Here is a 7,977-nt window from a genome sequence, read left to right on the forward strand (position 1 = left end):
TCTCGATTGAACAATAAATAAAAATGTACCTCGATTTTTAATAACATTTTCAAAATCGACGTTTCACGGCCAGAGAAGCATATTTTGAGTATTTCTTCACTATTTTCAAATTGAACCACTGAAACCATAATTTTTGTACTTTTTGCTTTAATTCAAGCAAATGTAACGATATTCATTCAAAATACTGTTAAAATTCAATTTTCAACAAGAAATCGTTGTCACGGATTTTGTATCTTGAAGAAAAAAAACATGCGATTTTTTCGGTACATTTTTGAATGCATTTTTTTCTGGACAAATTTTTGACCGAATTCAGCTTAATTCTCTATAAAATACTCCTTAAAAGTGATTTCATCTCGATTGAACAATAAATAAAAATGTACCTCGATTTTTAATAACATTTTCAAAATCGACGTTTCACGGCCAGAAAAGCATATTTTGAGAATTTCTTAACTATTTTCAAATATAGCCACTGAAGCCGTTATTTTTGTACTTTTTGCTTTAATTCAAGCAAATGTAACGATATTCATTCAAAAAACTGTTAAAATTCAATTTTCAACAAGAAATCGTTGTCACGGATTTTGTATCTTGAAGAAAAAAAACATGCGATTTTTTCGGTACATTTTTAAATGCATTTTTTTCTGGACAAATTTTTGACCGAATTCAGCTTAATTCTCTATAAAATACTCCTTAAAAGTGATTTCATCTCGATTGAACAATAAATAAAAATGTACTTCGATTTTTAATTACATTTTCAAAATCGACGTTTCACGGCCAGAAAAGCATATTTTGAGTATTTCTTAACTATTTTCAAATATAACCACTGAAGCCGTTATTTTTGTACATTTTACCTCGATTTTTAATAACATTTTCAAAATCGACGTTTCACGGCCAGAAAAGCATATTTTGAGTATTTCTTAACTATTTTCAAATATAGCCACTGAAGCCGTTATTTTTGTACTTTTTGCTTTAATTCAAGCAAATGTAACGATATTCATTCAAAAAACTGTTAAAATTCAATTTTCAACAAGAAATCAATGTCACGGATTTTGTATCTTGAAGAAAAAAAACATGCGTTTTTTTCGGTACATTTTTAAATGCATTTTTTTCTGAACAAATTTTTGACCGAATTCAGCTTAATTCTCTATAAAATACTCCTTAAAAGTGATTTCATCTCGATTGAACAATAAATAAAAATGTACTTCGATTTTTAATAATATTTTCAAAATCGACGTTTCACGGCCAGAAAAGCATATTTTGAGTATTTCTTAACTATTTTCAAATATAACCACTGAAGCCGTTATTTTTGTACATTTTACTTTAATTCAAGCAAATGTAACGACATTCAATCAAAAAACTGTTAAAATTCAATTTTCAATAAGAAATCGTAGTCACGGATTTTGTATCTTGAAGAAAAAAAACATGCGATTTTTTCGGTACATTTTTGAATGCATTTTTTTCTGGACAAATTTTTTACCGAATTCAGCTTAATGCTCTATAAAATACTCCTTAAAAGTGATTTCATCTCGATTGAACAATAAATAAAAATGTACCTCGATTTTTAATAACATTTTCAAAATCGACGTTTCACGGCCAGAGAAGCATATTTTGAGTATTTCTTCACTATTTTAAAATTTAACCACTGAAACCATAATGTTTGTACTTTTTGCTTTAATTCAAGCAAATGTAACGATATTCATTCAAAAAACTGTTAAAATTCAATTTTCAACAAGAAATCGTTGTCACGGATTTTGTATCTTGAAGAAAAAAAACATGCGATTTTTTCGGTACATTTTTGAATGCATTTTTTTCTGGACAAATTTTTTACCGAATTCAGCTTAATTCTCTATAAAATACTCCTTAAAAGTGATTTCATCTCGATTGAACAATAAATAAAAATGTACCTCGATTTTTAATAACAATTTCAAAATCGACGTTTCACGGCCAGAAAAGCATATTTTGAGTATTTCTTAACTATTTTCAAATATAGCCACTGAAGCCGTTATTTTTGTACTTTTTGCTTTAATTCAAGCAAATGTAACGATAGTCATTCAAAAAACTGTTAAAATTCAATTTTCAACAAGAAATCAATGTCACGGATTTTGTATCTTGAAGAAAAAAAACATGCGATTTTTTCGGTACATTTTTAAATGCATTTTTTTCTGAACAAATTTTTCACCGAATTCAGCTTAATTCTCTATAAAATACTCCTTAAAAGTGATTTCATCTCGATTGAACAATAAATAAAAATGTACTTCGATTTTTAATAACATTTTCAAAATCGACGTTTCACGGCCAGAAAAGCATATTTTGAGTATTTCTTAACTATTTTCAAATATAGCCACTGAAGCCGTTATTTTTGTACTTTTTGCTTTAATTCAAGCAAATGTAACGATATTCATTCAAAAAACTGTTAAAATTCAATTTTCAACAAGAAATCAATGACACGGATTTGTATCTTGAAGAAAAAAAACATGCGATTTTTTCGGTACATTTTTAAATGCATTTTTTTCTGAACAAATTTTTGACCGAATTCAGCTTAATTCTCTATAAAATACTCCTTAAAAGTGATTTCATCTCGATTGAACAATAAATAAAAATGTACTTCGATTTTTAATAACATTTTCAAAATCGACGTTTCACGGCCAGAAAAGCATATTTTGAGTATTTCTTAACTATTTTCAAATATAACCACTGAAGCCGTTATTTTTGTACATTTTACTTTAATTCAAGCAAATGTAACGACATTCAATCAAAAAACTGTTAAAATTCAATTTTCAATAAGAAATCGTAGTCACGGATTTTGTATCTTGAAGAAAAAAAACATGCGATTTTTTCGGTACATTTTTGAATGCATTTTTTTCTGGACAAATTTTTTACCGAATTCAGCTTAATGCTCTATAAAATACTCCTTAAAAGTGATTTCATCTCGATTGAACAATAAATAATAATGTACTTCGATTTTTAATAACATTTTCAAAATCGACGTTTCACGGCCAGAAAAGCATATTTTGAGTATTTCTTAACTATTTTCAAATATAACCACTGAAGCCGTTATTTTTGTACATTTTACTTTAATTCAAGCAAATGTAACGACATTCAATCAAAAAACTGTTAAAATTCAATTTTCAATAAGAAATCGTAGTCACGGATTTTGTATCTTGAAGAAAAAAAACATGCGATTTTTTCGGTACATTTTTGAATGCATTTTTTTCTGGACAAATTTTTTACCGAATTCAGCTTAATGCTCTATAAAATACTCCTTAAAAGTGATTTCATCTCGATTGAACAATAAATAAAAATGTACCTCGATTTTTAATAACATTTTCATAATCGACGTTTCACGGCCAGAAAAGCATATTTTGAGTATTTCTTCACTATTTTCAAATATAGCCACTGAAGCCGTTATTTTTGTACTTTTTGCTTTAATTCAAGCAAATGTAACGATATTCATTCAAAAAACTGTTAAAATTCAATTTTCAACAAGAAATCAATGTCACGGATTTGTATCTTGAAGAAAAAAAACATGCAATTTTTTCGGTACATTTTTAAATGCATTTTTTTCTGAACAAATTTTTGACCGAATTCAGCTTAATTCTCTATAAAATACTCCTTAAAAGTGATTTCATCTCGATTGAACAATAAATAAAAATGTACTTCGATTTTTAATAACATTTTCAAAATCGACGTTTCACGGCCAGAAAAGCATATTTTGAGTATTTCTTAACTATTTTCAAATATAACCACTGAAGCCGTTATTTTTGTACATTTTACTTTAATTCAAGCAAATGTAACGACATTCAATCAAAAAACTGTTAAAATTCAATTTTCAATAAGAAATCGTAGTCACGGATTTTGTATCTTGAAGAAAAAAAACATGCGATTTTTTCGGTACATTTTTGAATGCATTTTTTTCTGGACAAATTTTTTACCGAATTCAGCTTAATGCTCTATAAAATACTCCTTAAAAGTGATTTCATCTCGATTGAACAATAAATAAAAATGTACTTCGATTTTTAATAACATTTTCAAAATCGACGTTTCACGGCCAGAAAAGCATATTTTGAGTATTTCTTAACTATTTTCAAATATAACCACTGAAGCCGTTATTTTTGTACATTTTACTTTAATTCAAGCAAATGTAACGACATTCAATCAAAAAACTGTTAAAATTCAATTTTCAATAAGAAATCGTAGTCACGGATTTTGTATCTTGAAGAAAAAAAACATGCGATTTTTTCGGTACATTTTTGAATGCATTTTTTTCTGGACAAATTTTTTACCGAATTCAGCTTAATGCTCTATAAAATACTCCTTAAAAGTGATTTCATCTCGATTGAACAATAAATAAAAATGTACCTCGATTTTTAATAACATTTTCTAAATCGACGTTTCACGGCCAGAGAAGCATATTTTGAGTATTTCTTCACTATTTTCAAATTTAACCACTGAAACCATAATTTTTGTACTTTTTGCTTTAATTCAAGCAAATGTAACGATATTCATTCAAAAAACTGTTAAAATTCAATTTTCAACAAGAAATCAATGTCACGGATTTTGTATCTTGAAGAATAAAAACATGCGATTTTTTCGGTACATTTTTAAATGCATTTTTTTCTGGACAAATTTTTGACCGAATTCAGCTTAATTCTCTATAAAATACTCCTTAAAAGTGATTTCATCTCGATTGAACAATAAATAAAAATGTACCTCGATTTTTAATAACATTTTCAAAATCGACGTTTCACGGCCAGAAAAGCATATTTTGAGTATTTCTTAACTATTTTCAAATATAGCCACTGAAGCCGTTATTTTTGTACTTTTTGCTTTAATTCAAGCAAATGTAACGATAGTCATTCAAAAAACTGTTAAAATTCAATTTTCAACAAGAAATCGTTGTCACGGATTTTGTATCTTGAAGAAAAAAAACATGCGATTTTTTCGGTACATTTTTGAATGCATTTTTTTCTGGACAAATTTTTGACCGAATTCAGCTTAATTCTCTATAAAATACTCCTTAAAAGTGATTTCATCTCGATTGAACAATAAATAAAAATGTACCTCGATTTTTAATAACATTTTCTAAATCGACGTTTCACGGCCAGAGAAGCATATTTTGAGCATTTCTTCACTATTTTCAAATTTAACCACTGAAACCATAATTTTTGTACTTTTTGCTTTAATTCAAGCAAATGTAACGATATTCATTCAAAAAACTGTTAAAATTCAATTTTTAACAAGAAATCGTTGTCACGGATTTTGTATCTTGAAGAAAAAAAACATGCGATTTTTTCGGTACATTTTTAAATGCATTTTTTTCTGGACAAATTTTTGACCGAATTCAGCTTAATTCTCTATAAAATACTCCTTAAAAGTGATTTCATCTCGATTGAACAATAAATAAAAATGTACCTCGATTTTTAATAACATTTTCAAAATCGACGTTTCACGGCCAGAAAAGCATATTTTGAGTATTTCTTAACTATTTTCAAATATAGCCACTGAAGCCGTTATTTTTGTACATTTTACTTTAATTCAAGCAAATGTAACGACATTCAATCAAAAAACTGTTAAAATTCAATTTTCAATAAGAAATCGTAGTCACGGATTTTGTATCTTGAAAAAAAAAACATGCGATTTTTTCGGTACATTTTTGAATGCATTTTTTTCTGGACAAATTTTTTACCGAATTCAGCTTAATGCTCTATAAAATACTCCTTAAAAGTGATTTCATCTCGATTGAACAATAAATAAAAATGTACCTCGATTTTTAATAACATTTTCTAAATCGACGTTTCACGGCCAGAGAAGCATATTTTGAGTATTTCTTCACTATTTTCAAATTTAACCACTGAAACCATAATTTTTGTACTTTTTGCTTTAATTCAAGCAAATGTAACGATATTCATTCAAAAAACTGTTAAAATTCAATTTTTAACAAGAAATCGTTGTCACGGATTTTGTATCTTGAAGAAAAAAAACATGCGATTTTTTCGGTACATTTTTAAATGCATTTTTTTCTGGACAAATTTTTGACCGAATTCAGCTTAATTCTCTATAAAATACTCCTTAAAAGTGATTTCATCTCGATTGAACAATAAATAAAAATGTACCTCGATTTTTAATAACATTTTCAAAATCGACGTTTCACGGCCAGAAAAGCATATTTTGAGTATTTCTTAACTATTTTCAAATATAGCCACTGAAGCCGTTATTTTTGTACATTTTACTTTAATTCAAGCAAATGTAACGACATTCAATCAAAAAACTGTTAAAATTCAATTTTCAATAAGAAATCGTAGTCACGGATTTTGTATCTTGAAAAAAAAAACATGCGATTTTTTCGGTACATTTTTGAATGCATTTTTTTCTGGACAAATTTTTTACCGAATTCAGCTTAATGCTCTATAAAATACTCCTTAAAAGTGATTTCATCTCGATTGAACAATAAATAAAAATGTACCTCGATTTTTAATAACATTTTCTAAATCGACGTTTCACGGCCAGAGAAGCATATTTTGAGTATTTCTTCACTATTTTCAAATTTAACCACTGAAACCATAATTTTTGTACTTTTTGCTTTAATTCAAGCAAATGTAACGATATTCATTCAAAAAACTGTTAAAATTCAATTTTCAACAAGAAATCGTTGTCACGGATTTTGTATCTTGAAGAAAAAAAACATGCGATTTTTTCGGTACATTTTTAGAATGCATTTTTTTCTGGACAAATTTTTTACCGAATTCAGCTTAATTCTCTATAAAATACTCCTTAAAAGTGATTTCATCTCGATTGAACAATAAATAAAAATGTACCTCGATTTTTAATAACATTTTCAAAATCGACGTTTCACGGCCAGAAAAGCATATTTTGAGTATTTCTTAACTATTTTCAAATATAGCCACTGAAGCCGTTATTTTTGTACTTTTTGCTTTAATTCAAGCAAATGTAACGATAGTCATTCAAAAAACTGTTAAAATTCAATTTTCAACAAGAAATCGTTGTCACGGATTTTGTATCTTGAAGAAAAAAAACATGCGATTTTTTCGGTACATTTTTAAATGCATTTTTTTCTGGACAAATTTTTGACCGAATTCAGCTTAATTCTCTATAAAATACTCCTTAAAAGTGATTTCATCTCGATTGAACAATAAATAAAAATGAACTTCGATTTTTAATAACATTTTCAAAATCGACGTTTCACGGCCAGAAAAGCATATTTTGAGTATTTCTTAACTATTTTCAAATATAACCACTGAAGCCGTTATTTTTGTACATTTTGCTTTAATTCGAGCAAATGAAACGAAATTCAATCAAAAAACTGCTAAAATTCAATTTTCAATAAGAAATCGTAGTCACGGATTTTGTATCTAGAAGAAAAAAAAACATGCAATTTTTCGGTACACTTTTGAATGCATATTTTCTGGAAAAATTTTTGACCTAATTCAGCTTAATTCCCTATAAAATACTCCTTAAAAGTGATTTCATCTCGATTGAACAATAAATAAAAATGTACCTCGATTTTTAAAAACATTTTCAAAATCGACGTTTCACGGCCAGAAAAGCATATTTTGAGTATTTCTTAACTATTTTCAAATATAGCCACTGAAGCCGTTATTTTTGTACTTTTTGCTTTAATTCAAGCAAATGTAACGATAGTCATTCAAAAAACTGTTAAAATTCAATTTTCAACAAGAAATCGTTGTCACGGATTTTGTATCTTGAAGAAAAAAAACATGCGATTTTTTCGGTACATTTTTGAATGCATTTTTTTCTGGACAAATTTTTTACCGAATTCAGCTTAATGCTCTATAAAATACTCCTTAAAAGTGATTTCATCTCGATTGAACAATAAATAAAAATGTACCTCGATTTTTAATAACATTTTCATAATCGACGTTTCACGGCCAGAAAAGCATATTTTGAGTATTTCTTCACTATTTTCAAATATAGCCACTGAAGCCGTTATTTTTGTACTTT

Source organism: Phalangium opilio, unplaced genomic scaffold, assembly GCF_054372755.1.
Source record: "Phalangium opilio isolate 3A_F unplaced genomic scaffold, DU_Popi_V2 ptg000360l_1, whole genome shotgun sequence".
Lineage (NCBI taxonomy): Eukaryota > Metazoa > Arthropoda > Arachnida > Opiliones > Phalangiidae > Phalangium > Phalangium opilio.